The sequence below is a fragment of the Acinonyx jubatus genome, chromosome D4 (genome assembly GCF_027475565.1).
Source record: "Acinonyx jubatus isolate Ajub_Pintada_27869175 chromosome D4, VMU_Ajub_asm_v1.0, whole genome shotgun sequence".
Classification (NCBI taxonomy): Eukaryota; Metazoa; Chordata; class Mammalia; order Carnivora; family Felidae; genus Acinonyx; species Acinonyx jubatus.
Window position 1 is genome coordinate 57783956 of NC_069391.1, and position 26534 is coordinate 57810489.

The 26534-nt window shown below is 33.2% G+C and overlaps 1 protein-coding gene across 41 annotated transcripts in view; it reads left to right on the forward strand.

The window, feature by feature from the left end:
- The window catches only part of PTPRD (protein tyrosine phosphatase receptor type D), a 2170985-nt gene that overhangs the window by 233675 nt on the left and 1910776 nt on the right, over positions 1-26534 (forward strand). For 40 of the 41 annotated variants that reach the window (XM_053204229.1, XM_053204230.1, XM_053204243.1 and 37 more), the window contains exon 2: positions 22960-23014. The exons of the other annotated variant lie outside the window; for it this stretch is intronic. The gene's annotated coding sequence lies outside the window, so the exon portion shown is untranslated. The remainder of the gene's footprint in view (positions 1-22959; positions 23015-26534) is intronic. 41 annotated transcript variants of the gene reach the window in all.

Here is a 26534-nt window from a genome sequence, read left to right on the forward strand (position 1 = left end):
ACAGCTATTTTGTTCACTTTTAAGATACATGACTAATAGATCTTCTTCCACTTAGTCTGAAATGGGGTGCTTGTTCCACAGTTTCTGGCTACCCTGGAGAACAGTGTGGAATTCCCACAAAGTGAGTTGTAGTGCAAATATCAAGCTAGCACTGCATCACCATCTAGAGGTGGAAATGATAACTGCAAAATTCCTCACTTAAATGAGCCATATATAAGCTTTGAAATCTAAATATACATGGCTGTTAATGTGAATGTGGTGAAAATAACCTGTTTGCTATTGCTTTCTCTCCAGTTGAGTTTCCAGAAAGAGATCATAGCACAAAGTAGGAACCACCTGTACCTACAAATGGCATGGGGAAGCATAAATCCTAGAATCATGTATCAGTGGCATTACAACATAATTCTACCAAAGTTGAGCCTCCCATATGTGAGACAAACCACCTACAGAGGGACCACAGTGGTGTCAGTTTTTTTAGCACATTCCTGATAATGAAATCCATGTTGAACTCAACAAGAATGGCTTTCGTTTTTTTTGGCACTGAACAATTTACACCAACTTGCAATTGACTATTCAGATTATTCTTTTCTCTCCGTAGGCATGGCTATGGGAATAGAGCAGAGGATATGCTTGGTATTTTTGAGACTGTTTACATATTTTTACCTCCGTTGTTCTGCTAACTACACATAGCATCCTTTTTTATATGAAAGGAAGAAATCATTGATATAAGTGTGTGTGAGACCAAATGCCATGCACTAATTAATATTATGAATGTTATTAATTCTTCAATTATTATTTAAATTATATCCAAAATTATGCCATGAATTATTAATGTAAAAGTATTGGTTAAGCCCATTTTCCCCATTTTTTTAATTTAGTAAATGTTTACTGAGCTTCCCCTGTATGCCAAAAACTGTGAGAGATTTTCTTACCTGCAAGAAGCCCATAATTTAGAGCATCTCATACAAAATACACTCAAGTACATAAGAATTCTGAGTGATAAACTTTATTCTTGTTGAGGAAATAGAAGAATGCTATGAAAGACTTCGTTTTGGAGGATGAATAAAAATTTTCAAGTTACAGATGTGGACAGGAACATTCTTGACAGAAGAGAAAGTATACATTACAAAGATTTTAATGACATTGTTAAAGTAAGAAGCTTATGTGGGAAAGAAATAGTTGTGACTGTGGCTGGAAAAGTAATCTGGGGTTAAATTAGAAATGGCTTTATATACCTCACTAAGTAGTTTGAGCTTAAATCTATAAGCAGAGAGTGGATGACGTAGGTCTTTAAACTGGCAAGTCATGAGACTGTCTATATATGCTTTAGAAAAAGAAGTCCAATGAGAGTATTAAAAAATAATTGTAGAAGTGAAAATCATGAGAAGCTTGGAGGGTACTCCAGTAGTCCAAAGGAGAGATGCTGAGGACTTCAGCTGATGTCCTATGATAAGCTACTATTAATATTAGTTTGTGAACGATTAAATATAATATGGAAAAAAAAGACAGCATTGTTGGGATTGTCTTTGAGGTTCTTAATTATATTAATGAGCAGATGGTAACATCATTAGCCAACATAAGACTTCAGGAGAAGAAACATTTCTGTGTAGTATTTTTACCCTAGAAAGCAACAGGCTTCAGCTTTACTTTAGATCAATAATATCCCAGCCAGGAATACATCTTACATGTAGAAAATCAAATGCAATTTGAAAGCAAGAAAATATGGTAAAAAGTGGGAAATGGGGCAGAGGATTACGAGAGATAGGCATTTTTTGCTTTTTTTCTCTTTAAATCTGTAGTAAAAAAATGCAATACTGATGGGAGGGTAAGGCTCACTGTGTAGATAGTGGATAATGTCTACCATGAAATTTTCCCCATCATCCTTCCTTTAGGCAGTCTGTCAAGAATCAGCCCTTATCCTCATCACCCTCTCTGATACAATTCACACAAATAACTTAACACTCTCTTGGTCTCACCTCTGCTTAGACCGAGAACTTATTCCTCCAAGTCCTTCTTTGCCTCTGCCATGCCTCGCCTCCCTTGGTGTTCTTAAAGCCTTAATCATTCTACATCTTAATTGAGTATTTATTTGCCACTGTTCTGTTTGTGACACTGTAAATTACTGAAAGAAGTTTGATTCTTGAGGTTAATCAAAAATATAATTGGTTATAATTTTTCAAGTCTTTGGAAATCTCAAGTATACATTTCCCTTAGAAATTCATAGAGGGAGGCAGTATTGGACAGTGGTTGAGAGCACAGCTTCTGAGGCCAGACTGCCTGGTTTCAAATCCTGGTTACTCCATTAAAATAGACAGGAGATCTTGGGAATATATTTAATTTTGCTGGGCCTTGGTTTTATCATCTGTAGAATGGAGATAATAATAATAGTACTTATCTGTTGGGATGTTATGCATTTTGAGCAAGTTAATATTTATATAACAATTGGAATAGTATCTGGAACAAATTAAATGCAATAAAAGTGTTTGCTAAGTAAATAATGATTACTTTAATAGTTTCCCATTGCCTCTGTCTACATGTATGAAATGAAGGGAATCAAGCTTGACCTTATCATTGCAAAAATATAATGTATCACTTTTTCATTAGTTTATTTTGACATTTGTTAGCTATTTAAATCCTGGAATGATGAATGAATCCAAGAAATGTTGATGTGGATGTTTCTGCATTTTTCCATTTATGTTATTAATGTTTATTTATTTTTGAGAGAGAGACAACACGAGTGGGAAAGGGGCAGAAATACAGGAAGACACAGAATCCAAAGCAGGCTCCAGGCTCCAACCTGTTAGCACAGAGCCTGACACGGGGCTCAAAATCATGAACAGTGAGATCATGACCTGAACTGAAGTCAGACGCTAACCAGCTGAGCCACCCAGGCACCCCTCTGCATTTTTCCATTTAATCTTAGCTGTAAGATAGCTCACTTTTTCAAATTTTTAAATATGTGTTTATTTGTGTTTAATTCATAGGAAAGGTCGTAGGAAAAACATTGACAGTTGGAGATATCCAAACAAAGTGTCACAGTATGTCCCTGAATGAAACTTGAAGAATTTAACATTCCATGTGACTATCATTCCTGTAGCAGTGAAAAATGTCACTTTTCAGTTTGTCCTAAAATAATGGCAACAGTATAAATGAGAAGGATAGTATGTAAAAAATAGAATCATGATACTCATAATGTTTATATTCTCTGTTACTTGTTATGACTTTTAAGTCAATTTTATTACTGAAATCTGAATGTCACACCTAAAGACTCTGATATTCAAAGAGTGGTCTTTAGAGCAAAGACTTGACTTGACCTAGAAGCTTTTTAGAAATGCAGATGCTCAGGCTTCATGTCAGTCCCTCTAAATCACAATCTGCATTTTAACAGGATTCCCAAGAGATTTTATAAAAATTAAATTTGAAAATGACTAAATAATAGACACCTGGTAATCAGTAACAGATTGACAATAAATAGAACTGTGGGAGAATAAAAACAAACTAAACGATCCTCCCTCTAGCTCCACTTCACTGAATTTCTGAAATAAACCCACTTTATAACTATAATCATTACATTTATTTTTTTCCCACAAGTATTTATTAGGAGCCTGTTCTGTGCAAATTACTGTTCTGGGTTCTAAAGATACAGTGGTGAAGAAAATAGAGAAAATTCTTTATACTGTAGTGTTAATATTATACTGAGGTCCGAGTGATCCACAAGAAATTCTTATTTAAGAACAAGAATTTAGGGTCTCCTGGGTGGCTCAGTCAATTAAACATCCAGATCTTGGTTTCAGCTCTGATCATAATCTCACGGTTCATAAAATCGAGCCCCACTTCAGGCTCCATGCTGTTAGCATGCTTGGGTTTGTCTCTCTCCCTCTCTCTCTGCCCCTCCTCTGCTCATACTCTGCCTCTCTCTCTCTCTCTCTCTCAAAAACAAACAAACAAACAAACAAACCCAGAGCAATAATTTAAAGAAGTAGGCTTTTTGGGGGTACCTGGGTGGCTCAGTAAGTTAAGCATCCTACTCTTATTATGATTTCATAATGAATTGGAAACAGGCATGAGAATCTACCTATCCACCATTACGTCAGATATTATGGAGGTTTTTTTAAAGATGCAAAATAATGTTACTCTTCGCACCTTTTTTATTTTTTGGCTTCAAAAATAAAGTTTTTTTAATGAAAAGTGTTTTTAGATTAATATTAATAGAGATTATTTTAAATGATTTAATAATATAAGTGTTTTCATTGCTTAGTTTTAATTTATAATACCATAATTATCATTAAATGAAAACCATGTAAATGGAATTTTTTGGGGGTCCTCAGTAATTGTTGAGTGTAAAGTGGTCAAAAACCAAAGTGTTTGAAAATTTTTAATCTACACTTTTTTCTTGGCCTGGTTGAAACAAGGGAGAAGGTGGTGCTTGTTATGTAGTTATTTCTCTCCCATCCTGTCTGGACTGTAAAGACATTTCTAAACCTTTCCCAAGGCTTTGCTTTTGCAGGGTGTAAGGGACGGAAAGATAGAGTGAGCCAAGGAAAAGGTAAAATGCGAAGTGGATAAAAGTCTCCTTTCTAGGTAATCAAGTGCCTATACTATGTACTGATTTAGTAAAATAAATAGAATCACAAATAAAGATGATTGAGTGTGATTGTGATTGATTATGTGAAGTACTTGAAGGAGCCTCTTTGAATTTTAATATGAGTCCAACCAAATCCATCACATTTGATAGGCAAAGAAACTGAAGCCAGCGTTGATGAGGGAACTTGCTCTGAGTCACTCGTCTCTTAGTGACAAATCCAGAATCAGAACTCAAGTTCCTGGCCTCGAGTTTGCCACATAGGTCACAAAATTGAATGTTTATCCATATTTTCAATTAAGATAAATTATTATGATAATTATGTAGAACTATATGCATAATAGTACTTCTCAGAGTAAAAACCTAGCATATGAACTAATAAATCTGAAAAGGAACATTGAGAAAATATAAATAAATATATAGTTGTTATTTGTCAGAAGATTAGGTATAGAGGTTTAAATTCAACTTTCAAAACAGCGTATGCAATTCTGTCTGTCATTCCAGCAAACTATTTCAATAGCCTGTAACACCCTTCATTCAGAGATTCTAGGGGCTTGTAATTATATCTCAACTTTTAAAACGATATCATTATCCATTTAGTTAATAGAGTACATTGATAAAAATCACAGTATCCCCTGGTGTGCACTAAAATTGTTAAGCAGAATAATTTATGCAAATTACTTATAGAGTTAATATATGTTAAATATGTTTAATTACACTGCAGAACTCAGTTCGCTGCAGCACACACAATTATTTTTAATCATAAAAACAGATATTTTGGAGATTTATGTTCAACCCATCACACGGCTGGTTAATACTGCTTTTCTTCCTTGCTTCCAGAAATAAATTAAAAAAAAAGATTAATAATTTGTGCCATAATCTTCTTGTTACTGAAAAGTTTATGTGTATTTTAGTTTTAATATTCTCCAAAATATAGAAGGTACAAAATGCTTTCTGGGCCTTATTTAAAATACATACTTACTTAGGAAGCTAGCAGAAGAAACTGTTTAGGGACATAATAACATTTACCTCTGGGGGGCAAAACTGGAGAAATAAAGAGGAGGAAAGTAATTTTTTTTGTTCTTATCATAAGCTTTTATTATTACTTTATTTTTAATTGTATATATACTACTTTGATTAAAAATGAAATATAAGAAAATGTACATGTACCTTAACACAATAGTAGAAAACAATATTCACCCATAATCTTTCTGACACTGAACATTTCTACTTTGATTTATGTAGAAAGGGTGGCTGAACAATGAATGTTCAAATGTTAAAGACAGATCAAATGATATAAATATATCTAAGAAATTCTAATTTTAGAAAAAATACCCTTTCTTTGGCATTATGTTGATATTAAGTACTAGATTTATAAAAGTGTACACATATGGGCAACAAAACCATATCTTAGCCAAACACTTTTCAGTAACAATGATGTGATTCCCCATGGCCAAGTGTGAGTTTGTAAGAGACCTAAGTATCTGCATACCATATATCAACCCCCAATCTTGGAAGTTACAAATTCAGCACAATACTTTTATAGAAAACAATATTCTCCATGATAGGAAAGTGCATTACTTAATGAAGTTCAAAAATACATACTTTTAGTGGACAACTTTATTTAATGACATAGCCTACTGTTAAAGAAATGAACAATTAATTCTATTGAGCACAGAATGCAATTAAATTAGTAAATAAAATTTCAGATTAAAGAATTATTATGTACTATGTGCACTTAAGATAGTATACACCATACCAATGATGGAATATAATAATCCAATCAATTATATTATAAGAATTTTAATAATTTTTATATTTTAAAACCTAAAATTTTTCAGTTAGATTGCTATATTGAACAAGCTAATACACAGATCTTTCAAAATTAACCCACAGACATTGCAGCTATTAACTAAGTTTTATACACTAAAGTGTGCCAAAATAAAGTAAACATGACTCCACTCTCTTTAATTTGATGTTAAAATACTTAAAGATCGTTTCAGTAATCAATGAAATTCTAATTGCCTCCAAGGAGGAGATTGTAAAAATAATTAAAACTAGTGCATTATTTATTTGCTGTTTTTATTCACAAATAGATTTACCGTGAATTCTATTTATTTCACTTTGCATGATTAAATGTAGTTGATTTTTCTTATTGAAGAATTTCTGACCAAAGATATGACCTTTTAATGAAGACAAACCTGTTAATTCATCATGTGGAATTTCCTGATCTCACCATTCTCTTTTGTCCTCTTCCCTATATATTGCTTTCTTGAATTTTATATGCTAGCTCTCCAATGAGGTTTTTCCCATCCAAGTCTTGAGCACTGTAGTTGAGGCTACTGACTATAGAGCATTTGAACATGTATCATTAAGTTATTGGGTCAATGTGGTCAATATTGCTGTGTCAATAGTTTTTACATGGAACTATCTTTCTAATACACTTTAAAAATTTATCTTTAGGTAATACAATGAAGCATTAAATACTAACCTCTGACTAATGGAAATGTCCCCAATGATCTCATGGCTCTCTTCATGATTGCAAGTTATTTTAATATCAAGGAACTTATATTTTATCTCCGTATACACTCAGTGACTATGTCAGCTCTTTGAGCATAGTAGGCATTTTTTAATTATTTAAAAACAATTTCCTCTTTCCTACTGTTACAAAATAATGTAATAACACTTTGATAGTAATCAATATGTTTGCAGCACTTACATGTGCTAAGTTCTGCTTTAAGAACTTTGTATGGACTATTTTGTTTAATGACATATTCCATCAGCTGATTTAATCCTCACAACTCCATGATGTAGATATTAATCTTATTAATCCATGTTTTACAGGAACGAAGCAAAAAGGCTAAATAATTTGCTCAAGGCCGTATAGCAACTAAGAGCAAGGTTTGAGATCAGGCCATTGGACACTAGAATTCTTTCTATATAACACTGCCAATTTTCATTAAGGATGATTCCTCCTGAAGATACTGCTGGTAGAGTTTCCCAAAATTTTATTTTGTGATAGTTAAACACACAAAAACTTAAATGTGTACAACTGCTTAAAGCAGTGTTCTCAGAAGTGAGGGGTATACAGTGAAGGCATACATAAGATGATCTACTGGGTATTAGGAGGAAAATATAGAATTTGTTTCTGTAATATTTGTTAGGTCTTTTTTTCTTAATTTTGGTGGTGTTTTTAGTTTTTATAATATGTAAACACTGTTACAGTGTAGTAGTATATTATGCGATTTATAAATCATTAATATACAAGTATTGATATACTTCAAAATATTTTTGCCTGTATACTTCAAAATATTTTTATGAGTATATGAGCTGTAAAGTTGGGAAATAATCATCTTATAGAAATTACCCAGAATTTAAAGAAAAATAATATTTAGGGTAATAAGGCATATGGCATTCTCTGTAGAATGTGTTAGAGTAGTTATGTATTTTTTTGAGATGCCTTTCCTTATCTATAAAATGGGAATATTAAGTACCTTTATAGTTTTATTGTGATGACTGAATGAATAAGAGGTGTGTGAACTTTTTAAAAGCCTAAATCTTGGGGCATGTGTATAATTCAGTTGGTAGAACATGAGACTCTTGATATTGAGTTTGTGACTTGAAGCCCTACATTGGGCATGGAGCCTTTTTAACAATACATACATACATACATACATACATCTCTACAGGACTACTAATTACTCAAGTATTATTCATCATCACATTAAAATGGCATTTTGAGTAAAACGGCATGTGAGAGACATTTTTGTGCAGGGAATCTTCTGGGCTCCCTTATGGTTAAGTCATCTGGCTGATTTTTGGCCTGGCTGGCATAAAACAGACAATTCCTGGGAGGCACTGTCTCTGCCACTTTAGTTCCTGCTGGTGATATTCCAAAATGCATTAATAGATTTCTAGGAAGCTGCACTAGCCTCTGGCCAGGTATAAGCTTGGTTCAAATAAATAAACAAAATCTGAAAAGTAATAAAGTAGTTTTTCTTTAAAGATCCCTTGAGTTGAAATTCAAAAAGAAATCAAATGAATTAATAACTTGAGATGTGAATATATCCAGTGAACAGTAATATCTTTCTTGAAGGTGTCCACACCATTTCCAGCGCACACCTGAATGTATTATCTAATATCACTTTAGATTTTAGTTTAGTAAGTACAATTAGTAATCTTCTACTGACAATATTAACCTATATTTTAGTATCTCAAATCTGCATATTAGCTAAATTAGGCATACCATAGAGAGTTTCTTTCCTTTTCTATAACTTCTGTATTTAAAGTGTTGAAATACATATGCCTTTCCCAAAGAATGATCTATACAACACCAGTCCTATAAGCTCTCTATTGTTAACAAAGCATTCCATGATCAAACATGTTTTCAAAATATAGAAGTTTACCTTAGCATATTATTGAACCTGAGAAATCTAAGTACTTTGAATATTTCCCAAATTTATTTGACTAAGAAAGCATTTTGTATTTTGTATGTTGCCTAACAAAGCAGGGAAACAAATTTTACAAAACAGGATAAAAATATAGATTTCTCATTCATATTTTCTGTAGTAACTCAAATCAGGTGATTAGAAAATGCCAAAGCAAAGATGAAATTTTGTAGATTTTTATTTTGCCACAACAACTTGGTTATCTTACCAAAACAAAATTTACAATATAAATATACATTAGTAATTAATTCTAAAATTGGTGTATTCTGGATTATTTAACTATGAGCAATAATGTATTCATAAGCCTTCCATGTGAAAATGTGCATCTATTTTAGTGAAAAATTTTTTTTTAAATTGACCTAACCATGCTCCTAACAAATAACAATAAGATAGGTGTTAAGGTCAGAGGAAGGTATCATGACCACATCCAAAACCATGACATCTAATACACACATAGAGCACACAGCACACATCCCTCTCATGTCCTCCTTCCCTCTACCAGAATTACTGGATGTACTTCCCACACTCAGTAAAACATGACATGAAAATGGAGCTGACAGAAAAGGACATAATGTCACACTAGCTGTAGCCTCATATTCATCACCTTCATATGATCCCTTCCAGCAGAATGACAGACAAGGTATTTCAGTCACCTTCCCAGTGCAAACTGGATACAAAACAATTGCTGAATGAAATGCAATAAATATTTTTGTAAATTCATAGCTTAGAGTCAAGGAATTCAAGGAAAACTTTTGACAAAATCTTAAGAGTAATTAGAATCAAATGTAGCTATTCTGTGCACATTTGTCAACACCGGAAGTCTATAGACTTGGTTGTAAAGGGTATAAAACAGATAAGAGGCAATATCTGTGAAATATGGGAAATTCAACGCTAAACTAGCTTCAGAGAATTAATCCTGCCCTAAACTAAATTGACTGTCTAAACTAAATGCTACCCTAAACTAAATTGACTGTCACATATACTCATACAAAAATGTACATACACATGCATTAGCATTTTAATAGTCAAAAATGGAGATATTCTAATGCCTATCAGCTTAAATGTCTATCAATATTTATGTACAAATATATATTATGTGTGTGTATATATATATACATATATATATATATATATATTTGTGTAAGCATATATAATACAATATACATAATAGATGATTTCCATAGGCTTAAGGCTGAGCAAAATGCTAAATTATTAACAAAGGATGCTACTTTATATGCAATTGTTGGGGAAGAATTTTTTTTCTCTATTCTTAAGATTCTTCTAGCTCTTCTAAAGAATTAAATTGACATGAAACAGATTAACAAGAACAAACAGACAAACAAAAAGAACCAGCATTTAATTATGTATAGACAGAGGCCCAATAAAGAAATTGAGACCCAAGGAAATGAGCAAGGCAACAGGTTTTATACTTTCTTAGACAAAGAGGCCATAAAACTGTGAGGAATTGACAGGACAAAGAAAAATGTTATGTTCAGGAGTTTCAATTAATAAGGAATTCTAAAACAGAATTGGGGTGGAGTAGTAAATTATTGGAAGTAACACGGTTTATGTATATAGCCTTAGATCTGAATTCCTTATCTCTGATGATGTCCCTTTACTACCTGGTACAGGGAGGGTACTTTTTATATGGGAGATTTATTTCCTACTTTCTGGAAACAGAGGAGGAGTCAGAGTGTTTTCCTGGTACTATTTCTTAAGTAACTTTAATTTAAAACAATCAATACTCCAAAATGGCATATTTGGGGGCAGCCTACCCTAAGCCTCTCCATAGTATCAGAACAACTGAACAATACTCTTTCTAGTTTAGAGGTATTTGTATATGTAGGAAGATAAGGGAAATTATAATTATTAATTAAGTGGCTAGTACCTTGAAAAGGTGAGCGCATGGTGTAGTTTGGAAACACAATACAGTAAGTTTCAATTGTACTGCTTAAGTTCTATTTTTAAGCAGAATTATAAGTACATGGAAGTTTACTTTATTATTCTTTATGTCTTTCTTATTATGATTCCAATATTTAATAATAAATAAATAAATAAATAAATAAATAAATAAATAATTCAATTCATTCCTGAGAAAGTCTTGAAGAAGTCCTAATAGTTTAATTTTAACAGTTACTGGTTGTGATTTATACATATATTATACAATATAATACAGATAAAGATACGAAAAATATTTTCTAGCACATGATTAAAATTTCCTTTTTTGAACATGAGTTTAAAATAAATGAATTTAGTATTTGATAGATGATTTTTGTCATACATTTGTCACTGACTTTAACTGTTAAGAGCTTGGTCTCATTTTGTGAGAGGTAAAGAAAAGTCTTGATTTTTACAGAACATATGGTTATTTGACTCTTTAATCTTCTTTTTATGCTTTAAGAAATTTTCTGTTAATGACTTTAGGATCATTCTTCTGGAAGTTTCCACTCATCCCCCATGCTCTCCAAATCATCTCTTCTGAAAGGATATTGAAGGGAGTGGTAAGAGCTTGTTGTATTGTTGAGGATAGAAGACAGTGGAATTAAAATAATTGTTAATATACTCATACAAACAAAGTGTTCAGTTAGTACTGAGGAATGAAAAGTACTCTTTGGAAGTGGAGTAAAAAAAGCTCTGGGATGGTCAAATGACAGGGAAAGAAAAGCACTTGATTTTGTCATTAGTGGTTCCATCAGTATCATTGAGCTATTACAGTAATTTTTTTTTTTTTCACAGGGACTGTTTTTGGTCCAAACTTTAGGACTACTGTAACAAATTACCCTGACCACAACTCCACCTCCAAAACCCTGGTTTTAAGGGAGAGTTTTTAAAGGGGATTTTTAAAAGGGAGAGTTTCAAATATAAAGTTGTAATATAGCTCAATATATTGAAAATGATTATTTCACTAGTGATTCTTTTATTTTGGATTTAGGCAAACAAACTGATAAGTTAGGTGAAGATTCAGGTTTTCTGGATCTTATTGAAGAAAAATTACCATAAATACCTTGCCCCACATGCAAACTTGGTGTGGCTTATCAAATTTGAGAGGATTTTACTCAACTCTACTAAATTCTTTTGAATATAAGTTAACCTTTCTTTCATGATACAAAAGCCATCTGAAGATATTGCCACATTTAAGGATAAGTATTATAGATATTTTACAAGAGAAGCAGAGAGATGAGAGTTAATATAGATTTCTGTGGATAATATGGGTTATATCCTATTTTGTAAACTTTGTACTTACTTTAAGTCACTTAGATAACACATTAAATATAAATATTATAGTGACAAAATAGAGTTATAAAAATAAGAGAGTGTCATTATTGTATAATCAAATACTAATAGATTGTGAGAAAGGTTTATATCCAAGACCTCAAATGCTTGAACAAGCAATACATTCAATTACATATGATCTTGGGATTATAAATACTCACACTTATATAGCTATTACTACTTGTGATCCATATTTCATTACTTTAACCTTATATGTAAAACAATTGTCTGTTTTATATGCAGGAACTTAACTGCTCTATCTACAGAGGTGATGTAAAATTTCTACTTGAATAGCAATGTAAATCATGTTAATTCAGCCCTAGTCAAATGAAACTTGGTAGGATGGAAGAAGAATAGGAATGAGAATGGCAGAAACAAACGAGTATAAGAATCTGCCCAATTGAAGTAATGAAAAAGTAATATTGGGTTAAGTACCTCCAGCTATGAAATAAGAACTCAGATCAGCAGGAGTGTTTGTATAATCATACTAATCTACTGATAGTAAAATAGGATAAAGTAATTTTGTATGTTTTGATTTTAGTGCAGTGTTTGCTTACAAATTTAGTGAACACAATTTAAGTAGTCTCGAAAAGGAGGTGAAAAAGGACTGCCTGCCAAGGTTAATGAGATAAAACTGGGTTGCACTGGAACTCAAGCAGAGCTCCAGACTGATGAAATAAGAACCCACCTTATGTCCTCTTTCCACTACATTCTCTTCTCAAAGTGAGGCTTAATGAAATTGGGTTTACCTATCAATGCCTCCAAAATTAACACAGGTACCTAATATTGAGTCAAAACTCAATCTTTCTAGTAAGATGCATTTTTTAAAAAGAAATTTTAACATTTATTTATTTTTGAGAGACAGAGAGAAACAGAGCACAAGTGGGGAAGGGGCAGAGAGAGAGAGAGACAGAGACAGAGACAGAGAGTGAGACACAGAATCCAAAGCAGGGTCCAGGCTCTGAGCTGTCAGTACAGAGCCTGATGTGGGGCTCGAACCCATGAACCATGAGATCATGACCTGACCTGAAGTCAGACACTTAACTGACTGATCTACCCAGGTGCCCCAGGATGGATTAAAGAGAGTTGTTGACCCACCCATGCAGGTCTGGATTTTCAGCCCATCTACCTCTACTACCATCTGGGAAGTGAACATATCAATTATTTGGTGTCCCTTTGTATTTTCCTAGGTCCTCAAATTTTCATTCCTGAAAAATCTTAATAAATTAATGAACAAAGGGGAAAATATAAGACACTTTTTTTGTGTGCAAATGTGAAATAAAATTTTAAGGATCCTCTACTTGACAAGGAAGTTTGAATTCAAACATCTAGAAGATGTTAACCCCTGATTAACCCCATGATTGAATTCAACATAGATATTTAGCACCCTGTAATTATTTCATTGCTTCAATACAATATCTTTTCTTAGGGATGAATAAGAAGTTCTCCTTCATCAAATCTATTCTCTCTTCTTTAGAGAGGTTTTGTGTATGACTCTTAATCTCTATCAAAGTATAATTGGACACCGAGAGAAACAGATTGATTATTGCCGACTGCAGAGAGCCAGGATAAGACATGATTCATTGATTTTAATCATATTCAAATGAGCCATCCCAGGGAATATCATGCAAAATAAATATAATGTAAAATAAAGGCAGTGTTTTAGATAACAAAATTGTTTAGAATTTCTACTTCCAAGATAAATTGACTTGGTACTGAATGTTATTTTTTAGTTCCTTTGACTGTGTTTGACTATAAAAGGAAATTCCTTGTTGATTAATTGCTGAAACATTTATGAATTTATAAGGCTTTCAACATGCATCTTCCCTATGATAAAATGCAGAGTTGGGAGGACTCTATTCTGACCACCTAATTTAGTAGATCTATTTATTAACTCATAAAATATCGTTTAATCCATAGTATCCCATAGCTTGTGAACTTACACCACACCACAAGCTAGGTACACCTATCCATCTGCCTTAAAAAGCATCATTAATATTGTTTTTTTTTCATTTTTTGAAAAATAAAGCATCTGAATGCCAAATTGCATTGCAGCAACATGATCCTAAAAATTTCCCAGTTTTATCAGGGTAAACTTCTGGTGATCTACAAATCCCATACTATATATTTTCTTTCTTCCCCAAGGCTTTATCATATTAAAGATATGCAGGTTTATTCTCTAAAAGTGAAACAACCATGCTAATAGTATCCCTTCTTGATAGAAAAACAAATGATAAGCTGGACTTGATTAAAACTGAAAATACCTGTTCTGCAAAAACACTGTAAAATGAATAAAAAGCCACAAACTGGATGGGAATATTTGCAAAAGACATATCTGATAAAGGAATGTGTCTTAGTTCAGGTTACTATAAAATAATAATGCAAACTAGGTGGCTTAAACAACAAACATTTATTTCTCAGAGTTCTGAGGCTAGGAAGTCTAAAATCAAGATATGGACAGATTCAGTGTGTGGTGAGGATCTTCTTCTACACTGCCATCTTCTGGTTGTATCTTCAAATGGCAGAAAGAGAGCAAGAGAGCTATGGACAAGTATAGCATTCATAAGAGCTTCATTCTCAGGACCTAATCACCTTTCAAAAACCCTTCCTCCCAATACCATCACATTGGGGGTTAGGATTTCAACATATGAATTTGGAGGAGCTCCAAAAATACAGTCCATTGCAGACACTTATTCAAAACATACAAAGAACTCTTAAAACTCAATAGTAAGGAAACAAATAGCCCTACTAAAAAGTGGACAAGATTCTCAACAGATACTTCACCAAAGAAGATATATAGATGGCAAATAAGCATATAAAAAGATGTTGTACATCATATGTCACTAGGGAAATGCAAATTCAAACAGTGAGTTACCACTACACACTTATTAGATTGGGTAAAATCCAGAATACTGATAATAACCAAATGCTAGAGAGGATATAGAGCAACAGGAATTCTCATTCACTGCTGGCGGAAATGCAAAATGGTACATCTATTTCAGAAGGCAGTTTGGCAGTTTCTTACAAAACTAAACATGCTCTTACCATAATATCACCCAGCACTTATGTTCCTTGCTATCTACACAAATGAATTGAAAACTTATGCTCACATAAAATCCATACGTTGATATGGATAGCAGCTTTTTTCATAGTTGCCCAACTTGGAAGTACCTGAGATGCCCTTCAGTAGGGGAATGGATAAATGAACAGTGGTACACCCAATGGACGACCATAGTGCTAAAAATAAATGGGCCATGAAAAAACATGAAGCAACTTAAACACATATTCCTAAGTGAAAGAAACCAATCTGAAAAGACTACCTACTGTATGATTACAACTATATGACATTTTTGAAAAGACAAAACTGTGCCGTTAATAAAAAAATTCGTTGGTTTTCAGGGTCTGCAGGGAGGAAAAGACTGATACACTAGGCACCAAAGGATATCATACTAACATCACACTACTCTGTATGATATTTTAATGATGGATATATATTACTGTGAATTTATTCAAACTCAATGAATATACAACCAAGAGTGAGTCCTAATGTAAACCATAGATTTTGAGTGATAATGATGCATCAATGTAGTTTCATAAGTTGCAATGAATGTACCACTCTGATGGTCTCTGGTCTAAGGATGTTGATAATGGGGGAGGCTATGCATGTGTTGAGGTAAGAGGCATATAGGAAGTCTGGATACCTTCCACTCAATTTTGCTGTGAACATAAAACTGCTCTACAATTAATGTTTATTTAAAATATTTTTTAAGAAATCCCCTCAAAAAGCAAATAGTTGTTTTTTATTAACTACATTAAAAAGGTACTAAAATGAATGATTTGAATAGACACTTTTACAAAGAATATATACAAATGGACAATAAGAACATAAGAAGTTTCTCACATCATTAGCCATTAGAGAAATGCAAATCAAAACCACAATGGGATATCACTACTGACCCACTAAAATATGGCTATCATAGAAAGAAAATAACGAGTATTCTTGAGGATGTGGAAAAATTGGAATCCTCATACATTGCTGACAGGAATATAAATAGGGAATCCATTTTGGAAAACAGTTTGACAGTTTCTCTGAATGATAACTGTAGACCTGCCATATGACCTAGCAGTTTTACTCCCAGGTATATACTCATGAGAAATAAAAACATATGTCCATAAAACCTCATACGTAAATGTTCATAGTATGACTGCCTTTCTTTTTAGGAGCTCTGGGGGGAACATATGTTTCCTTGTCTTTTCCAGTTTCTGGAGGCTTCCCACATTCCAGATGTTCATTTCCATCTCCAAAGCCAGCAATGACAATGGCTAATAGAGTCTTTGTCAGATCATACTATTCAGATTCTTACTCTTTTTCACTTTAAAGAATCCTTATGTTACACAGGGCCCACCTCAATGATCCAGGATAGTCTCTGCCATCTCAAGGTCAGCAGAGGTTAGCATGTAATTCATCTACAACCTTAGTTATAATCCCCTTTGCCATGTAACATAACATATTCACAGGTTCTGGGAATTAGAACATAGACATCTTTGGGAGAAGTTTTTCTGCCTACCATATGTGACTTTTTTTTTTTCATTTTTTTAGTCACTTATAAACGATTATTTTAAACTTAAGCATAAATTCAATGGATATTGCTAAATGAAAACATCTTATTTAAATAAAATGTTTTATTTTAGTAGACATTACTTTTAGAATGGTTTTAAGTTCATAGCAAAATTGAGTGCAGAGTACACAGTTTTTTCATATATCCCCTACACTACACATTTCCACTTTTCATGTATTGAAACAATTATATATTAATCTTCAAATTAATGACTCATTCTGATGACACTCTAAAAATATTTAGGGACATGGAAACAAATCTACAGTATATCTGAGAGGCACACACACACATGTTTGTGTATTTGTGTTTCTGCACATTCCTATTTAGCAATTTAATCATTCAGAAATAACTGATGGAAACATATACCACATGATGTTTGCTGGAATGATTTATCCCCAGGGATTGGAATTAGCACTGGAGAATATGTGTATTCTCTGGAATATGTGTGAATGTGTGGATGTGTGAATGTGTGTGTGCACATTTGTGTGAATATATACATGTGTATATTTATGCTTTTTCACATCCATGATTGAATTTCAATCTTATTGTTAGAAAAAAATAAGATTTTGAAAATGAATTGGACCATATGTGACATACAAACAGAAGAGGTAAGGGATACCTGGGTGGCTCAGTTGGTTAAGCATCTGACTCTTGATTTTGGCACAGGAGATGATCTCACAGTTTGTGAGTTCAAGGCCCACGTTGGAGTCCACACTGGCAGTGCAGAGCCTGCTTGGGATTCTCTCCCTGCATCTTTCTCAGCCCGTCCCCCACTTGTTCTCTCTCTCTCTCTCTCTCTCTCTCTCTCTCTCTTTCTCTCTCTCTCTCTCCCTCTAAAGATAAATAAATAAAAGAGAAAAAAAAACAAATGGAAGAGGTAAGCTATTTTTTAAAGTTGTTTATTTATTTTGAGAGAGAGAAAAAGCATGAGTGGGGAAGGGCCAGAGAGAGAGAATCCCAAGCAGGCTCCTTCACTGTCAGCCAGAGACCAACACAGGTCTCAGAGTCATGAACTGTGAGATTATGACCTGAGCCGATGTCAGCTGCTCAAGTGACTAAGCCACCCAGGGTCTCCACTTCATCCGTATTTTTTTTTCAATGAAAGAAGCTTGTTTTTCTAACTTTTTAATGTTTATTTATTTTTGAGAAATAGAGAGAGAATATGAGCAGAGGAAGGAGCAGAGAGAGAGTGGGAGAAGAATCCTTAACAGACTCCAGGCTCTGAGCTGTCAGCACAGAGCCCTACATGGGGCTTAAACTCGTGAACTGCTAGATCATGACCTGAGCCAAAGTCGGACGCTCAACTGACTGAGCCACCCAGGCACCCCTCATCCCTATTTTAAATCATTAGAATTGTATTTTATACCTCCAAACATGATTTTCTGACACTCCTTTTATGTAAAATTCAACAGTATTCTTTAAAAACTAGTTAACAACATTCATGTTAAAGTGGATCATAGGCCTATGTGATTTGTGATTTTAGATAATTTACAGTTAAAAGCTCATAATGATTTTAATATTGCCTCATAAAAAGTTATCTGAGAGAGAAAAAAAAACACGCCTAGAGGAAAAACAAAAGATACTCATGAAAGGCAGCACTGGTCTAGACTAGCCCCAGTGACAGGCAGTGGAGTGTCAAGATAAATAGGAAAAAGGAAGAGAAGCAGAAAGCAACTGGGTGGTAGTGATGTGTATGTGGCTCTTGAGAAGAAAAATTGAGACTGGTAGTGTGGGCATGTGTTATAGTGAAGACAGAGAATTCTCTTTTCCTCATGGCCTAAGATTTGGCTACCTCACAATTATAAGTTTTCAATTATTTGCTTTATCTTAATGACATTACAATTGTGCAGCACATAAAATTATAACCATGACAAGATTTCAAGCAAATTAATAATCAGATCAGATAGATTGACAGGCTCAAGATCGGTCAGAGCTGAGCAGTTGTTCTAAGGCCTATGCAGGAACATACATCCTGTGGAATCATAGTACCTCTCATTTTCAGATCCACATCTTTGCATCCTTTTCTACTGTTGACCTCAGAGAATGTAACCCAAGGACAGGGAAGCAAGATTCTCCTGTCCTCCTTCTCACCAATCAGTTTACAGACAGGGGGAAAAGATGCTCTCAAATAGTATCTCTAATATTATGACGCTGAACTTAGAATGGAAAAGGAATTTGTTTTAAACCTACCTACTCAGATGTATTTTATTTTTCTGGAATTTTAATATCACTTGCAGCTTAGAATAATACCAAATCTTGTGAAACCACAGAATATGTAGTCTATGCCATATTAGTTAAATTGCTCTATTATACATTTTAATATTTTTCTCATCTTTATTTTTTTCCCAGGTATTTTATACACTGTTTTACTATTAGACATTCTGAATCAGGAATTGATTGACTGATTCATCAATGCATTTAAAACACAAATTTAGTCCTCACAATGAGCCAGGTATTGTGTTAAATCCTGGGGAGAACAAGGTCTATAGACATTTTGCATTCAAGAAGAATAAATTCTTGTTTTGGATGACATTAACTAAGCTAGGGAATGGATTTTGTTTCTAATTTGTCTTTTCATAATTTCTTTCATGGGCTTCTACTAATTTTGACACTGAAACATTTATTTCAGCATTTTTATCTTAGGATACTATTTTGTTCTTTAAAATGCTACCATTGATTCTAAAGTTTGATATTCTGGTTTTTGTATAATTCCTTAAATTTAATATAGTTTTGCATTGTCATACATAAAAGTGGTTAAGAGATTACTCAAATTTAGCAAAATATATGTTTATGTGTCTATTAAAGTCAGAAATATGAGGACTTATAATTGATAATACTAATTGTGATCAGTTTCCTTATGCAAAAAATAATGATTGAGCATTTATGAGTCAGAAACTCTAGTAGGTGATTAGAATTCACCAGTATACAAATAGATTAGTTTTTTTTCTTCAGCCTTCACAAAGATACCTTTCAAAGAGAGCTAGGGAAAGGAAAATAAGGCTCAGAAACTGAAAACTAAATAACAGAAACATAATAAGTATGATGTGAGATTTACTGGATATAATACTAGCAACCTAAAATATATATCTAACATAAATATGGACAACAGAGAACATAGCATCAGGGATTTTTTTCACGTATTTATAACTTTTGTTTGCTGCTTTTTTTATTTACAAGAAATATGGGGTAGAGCTATTTAAATGGAAAGGATGCTTAATTTTAAAAACAGTCATACCATATATATAATAATGTATTGTTGAGGAATTGCACTTTTGTCATGTTTTCATTCAACAAAAATGTATTTAATCCCTAGCAGGAAATGCACTAGTAATTAAATACATAGTAGAGGAAAGCACATGATGTATCTTAATGTAATTTACAACTCAAAGGATTGCTTAAATTACCTGTTTTAGTCTATGAATGTCCCATATTTACTAGATAATTATAAAGGCATATGTTGGAATTTATCATATAAAATACTGCATTGAATAGGAAAATTAAGAATAAACAGAATTATACTTTAGATAAGCATACTTCTTTATTTGGAGACAAAAATTGTCTCTCTTTTATGGATTTTTCAAATAATTTGTTATGAAATACCTACCCTGTGGCTTTCTAGCCTATAAATTAATGCTTCTATATATTTTTCTATTGCTTCAAAGATTCAGTAATAACTATCCTTTGTACTACATTGATGACTTTGTCATTTTTTGAATGCATGTATATTTTTATCTTAAATGTATAGAAATGGGGGGGGCGAGACTAGTGGCAATAGTGAAATTGTTTAGACATTTGTGTGCTTATTTGCAAACATTGTAAATTTCTTGTATATTCTACTTGATTAAAAATGATTAAAACTGTATTCTCGAATAAACAAAGTAAACACGAAGTTGTCACCTATCAGTGACACAGAACAACTTGAAGGATGCTCTCATGATGTGAGCAGAAGTCAATATGATCTCATGGTCCCCCAATGAAATGCCTATGAAGTCCATACTAATTAGCTTGTAAATCAGACTAATACTTGAGTTTATTTGGGCCAGAAAGACTACCTACTGTCAAGCAATCAAGTACTACCCTTTTAATTGCAATTTATTCCAACAACCACAATTTATTGATCCTAGCATACACTTATGCCACAGCAGTATCATTATTTGACTTTATTTTAACAGCTTCAAAAGGTTAGAAAGTTAGAAACCACTGTGAAAGAAACCATTAAAAAGTTGAGTTGCTGACACTGCTTTACACTCTATGCCAGGCAATGTTTCCTATATATTGTGGAACTATATAAAAGGAGAAATAAAAGGAACTAATATTCATTGGCACTTACTATGAGCTAGTGCTTTCTTATACCGAATGTTACTTAATAACATACAGAAAAACAAGGAGGATCAATATTGTATTCTGCATTTTACAGGCAAGCTACAGCTTATAGACTTTAAATACATTTCTCAGAACTATAATGTTAAAATGTTAAAACCATCTATCTGACTCCAAAGCACATGTTTAATTTCTTGCATGATTTCTTGCACACTTTTTGTACATTGACTATTCTGATGTTGTGGTCTAAGTGATAGTGAAGCTCAAAACCAGCTTATCCACATGAATTTTGTATCCAGTATCATCTTTAAAACACAAAACATCGGTTTCTGATCACTCATTTGTTAGCTGTATTACCTTTTATAAGCCAAGACATGCTATTTATTTATTTAAGTATTAGTGTCAAATTTCACTTTGGAATTTTTAGCTAATTAAATAATGTTCTGGAGCATGCTTGGTAAAAAATAAACAAAAACAAAACAAAACAAATAAACAAAACTTTTGTAGCTTCAAAAAATCTTTAGGAAATATTCAGTAGATATAGAGTGGTTTAAACTTTGGAATTTCTTACCCTTCAATACCAAAATTAAAAAGGCCACCTGACTTAATTTTTGACAATTAAAAATTATACGTATTTAAGGTATACAACTTGATTATATGAAGTATGTGTACACTGTGTAATATTCACCACAATCAAGTTAGTTAACATATTCATCATCTCATATAGTTAGCATGTGTTGTGTGTGTGTGCATGTGTGTGTGTGTGTGTGTGTGTTGAAACACTTAAGACCTATGCTTTTAGCTGATTTCAAGTCTTTAGCACAGTATTGTTAACTACAGTCACATTATTGTATGTTACATTTCCAAAATGTATTTATATGGCATAAATGAAACTGTATTTCTGGACCAGCACCTCCCATATCCCACTCCCTGATAACCACCATTCTATTCTCTGTTTCAATGAATTTAACATTTTTTATTCCACATACAATTGAGACCAACATGCAGTATTTGTCTTTCTGCATCTAGCTTATTTCACTGAGCTAATGTAATCAGGTTCATCCATGTTGTCACAAATGGCAGGATTACCTTTTTTTTTTTTAAGGCTGAATCATATTCCAGTGTGTGTGTGCGTGTGTGTGTGTGTGTGTTGTGTACATGTGCATGTCCATTTATGTGTGTATAATCACATTTTCTTTATCCATTCATCTGTAAACAGACATTTGGTGATGGAAATTTTAGAAATGCGCCATTATAGAAAAGAGTATGGAAGTTCCTCAAAAAATAGAAGTGCCTTATGATCCAGCAATCCCACTTTTGGTTGTATATCCCAAAGGATTTGAAATCAGTAACTTGAAGATATATCTGCACTATTCACAAGGAAGTATGGAAGCAACCTAAACGTTCATCAATGGATGGATGGATAAAACTTATATTTTTTTACACATACATTCTGAGTATGCCTGCACAATTCTTCATGCATCCTCTGTAAATCCTTGACTAGATTTAAGCCAGAATTAGTCTGACCTGTAGGAAGAGACCAAAAGGTGGAAGTCCTCAATGTCCTCCTTGTATCATCCTCTTTGTATTGTGCTTTTAATCCTTCTGTTTTTTCACTTCCATAAAACTTTATTTACAGAATAAACAAACCAATAAATTTTTAAGTGTTAATCAAATTAGAAATCATGGATCTAGACCAATGTCCTCATTTTTGCAGGTGACGAAATGGAGAATCAAAGAAGTAAAGGACCTGCCTCAGAGTCACACTACTAGTAAGTAGTATCTGTAGATCTAGAATCAGGTATCAGACTATTTGACCTGAGTTCTAGCTTTGCCGAAAGATTTCTCATTTTAGACATGATGTGAAAACTCTGTATAAAACTGTTTATATCCCTGTTTAGACCACATTTGGTCAGTAGCATTAGTTGCATGCTACCTGTATTCAATTTTGTATACACTTTAGAGGATACTTAGGAAGTGTGGTACAGGAGTTTTTTTTAAGAAGAAGCAATGTAGATCATGAGATGGTATAGCAAAAGAAAAAAAAGCTGGCATTCATATGAAGGGTTTCCATGTTCAAGGTGCTTAATATGAATCATTCCATTTGACCTTCACAAATATATTGTAATAGATATGATTTTATCCCTACAGTAGTAATAAACTAATGCTCTAAAGTTGTTGATAGTTTGCTCAAGTACATAGAGCTATTTAATGTCAGAGCTAATTGCAAATCTAAATCTCTCTGACTTTAAAGATGTCCACTTGTGTAGTACACAATTCTGTATTTACACAGAAAACAAAGCCACTGATCAGTACAAATAGTACATAATTCCAACTGGTGTGACATAACCAGTTGTATAATATAGTGCACAGTTCAAGGTGCTAAGAGAAAATTAAATAGTGAAAGATCAGCTTGGGTTGACACTGTAAAAAGACTCATATGCTCTTACTACTAACTCCCAACTAGCAGTTCTCAGCTTGTTGCAATAAAGACATTAGATATCATGATATCTGTAAATGAGTGGGAAAATATTGGCAACACATATATAATGACACTACAGGTAGAGATTGATAACTTGTCAAGATATGGTGAGATGAGCCTTTCAAAGAGGCAAGCTTTTTTAGCTCTTGGGATGTGAAAGAATTGCTGACCAAAGTACATGACATTTTCAGTTGTATAGGATGTAGACATGTGGGGTTGGATAAACTTATTTTCTTTCAAGAGGAGAATAGGAGAAACATGGAGGTTGAAATAAGTGGAGACATTTGGCAATAGGGTATAGGCTAAGTCATAGAAAATTATATGGAAGAGTGAGACATTTCAAAATGTTGGACTAAACTTCATTGGCATAAGTCTTTGAAACCTGATTTAAAAAAATTATATTTTACTATTTAAGCATTAAGTAGTCATTGAAGATGTTGAGCTTTTGTTATAATTTGTGTTTGTATAGTCAGAGCTGTACCTTGGAAAAAATGTGGTAGCTTTATGATGGCCTACATGGGTGAAAAATTAGAAGTGAGAGACCAAAGAGCAGGTGTGAAAATATGAGGGCAAGCATCCCTACTTAATTATTATCTGTTAAAGATATTAAGACATCTCCCCTCCATAGTAGCTGTAATCACGCAGATTTCTATAGTAACTTTGAGAAACAAATATTACTGATCTTATGTACCATTCGTTAGGTAATTTTTCACTCAGAGAAACCAAGAAAATTCCATTGATCCAATATCCATTTTTCCTCAGTTTCCCATTTCTTGATATTCATTAAGTGAATAATAGATCCCTTTTCAATCTACATATCTACCTTAAAAATTCCTGTCATGTAAGGGAGAAGATATATGTCATGATAATTTTTTAAAAATTATTTGTTGTTGTTGTTGTTGCTTTTGTTGTTGTTGTTATCCTGGAACCCTATCACATCCTAAAGAAGTCTTTCTCAGTGAAAACTTTGAAGGTGGTTTGAGGATCCCTGTTTATCTAAAATTTGCACATCAGATAGAGGAAGGGAAAAAATAAGGGATACTTGTTCATCTCATGAGTGACATACACAAATAGGAAGTAGCTGTGTAATCCTAAAGCATTTTGCTGGGATAACTAAGGAGCAACAAGAATGAAAAAGCCTTTATGCAAATTTTGGATCCTTTAGCTTCTTAAAGGTCAGCTGTTTGGTTTTAACACCCAAACTGGCAGGAAAGAGCCCTGAAAGCTGCCTGCCCCTGTGTTAGATAAGCAACAGAGGGCAACCTCTGCTCTTAATGAGGATTCCATTTTAAACCCACAGCACTCTCCTCATTTTAGAACCCTCCTTCTTCCAGGAATCATATGCATCCATTAATGAAGCTAAACAATATCATCCCAATACCCTGCTGTTACCTAACTATGATCTTTCAAGTAATTGCAATTGCACTCCAAACAATTTGCTTTCTTTTTGCTCAGCTGATTTCACACGCATGAAACTTTTTTCAGATTTCTTTTTCCTCTCTTGTATTACATTTTTGACCCTGGGCCCCTATAAGAGTGTATTTCTTTGTATTTATATTAATTTGCCATACAAGCAATATATCTGCTAATGCATCCCCTTTATATTGTATCTTTGTTCTGTTTTCTTAGAAAAAAGTATTTCTTTATCCTTTCTAAAGATGGGCTATCTCTCCCAAAGTCTCAAAAGGAATACCTTTGTCATTAGAGATGATTTTGCCAAACTGATACATATTAATATTTCTGAACTTTTAAGAAAACCGTACTTTGATGTAGGGGCTATTCAAGGCTATGTGTGCATGTGCGTGCGCACACACACACACACGCACACACACGCACTCAAATGTAAGTTTGACATTTTGTCCAGGTGTTTGTAATGAAAAGGTGAGTTGGAGTTTGGGGTGATAAAGGAAAGGAGCACTCTACCTTTATCTATAGATGTAATGAAAGTCAAAATAGGCCAGCCTTATGGGGGTTTGGTATGAGCACTGAATATCCATTACAGTGTTTGACACACAGAAAAATTATTTGTTGAGTGAATACGTGCATGATTGGCTTGTAACTGGCAGCCCTTTTGTCTGTTTCATTGTCTATTTGTGAAAGTAGTCTAGCAGATCAGTCAAAGATTACATTGGTATGGATAGAAATCTAGCATTAGATTTCAGGCAACGGTCTCAGGTCTTAGTCCTCTCCCTGCTATAATGTCATTAATTAGTCAAAAAAAAAAAGAAAAAAGGATTGTTGAAAATATGTTTTTACATAAAATATATTATCATATTATGGAAGGTTGTTTGGTATAGAGATTAAGAGTGAAGATTTTGGGGAAACTTAATATATGTAAAATAATGGATTCTGCCATTTGTTGTTTGTATAATTTTGGAGTTTTCAAATGTTTCTGTGCTTCATTTTCCTCCACTGAAAAAACATCTAGTTCATAGAGTTATTCTAAGTATTGATAAGTTAATGCATGCAAAGTTTCTGATATGTAAGCATAATAAGCTTTTAATTATTGTTAATGTTTGCTGACTTAGTACTATATTAATTACATCTGAAATTTTTGATTTCTTGAACTTCCCAAATTATAATACAAAATCATGAGTCCATATATGAACTCTTGTTTTGTATTTAAATTTTCAAAGAGCACAAATTCTGTATGTTAAAATGTTATTAATTAACTTAGTACATATTCGATTACACTCTGACTGATATTTTCCACATCAATTTCATCAAGTTGATAGATATGATTCTTTGGCACCAAGTCTAAATCCACTTAGAATGTGACAATAAGAAAAGTAAGCATGCTGTCTTGGTAG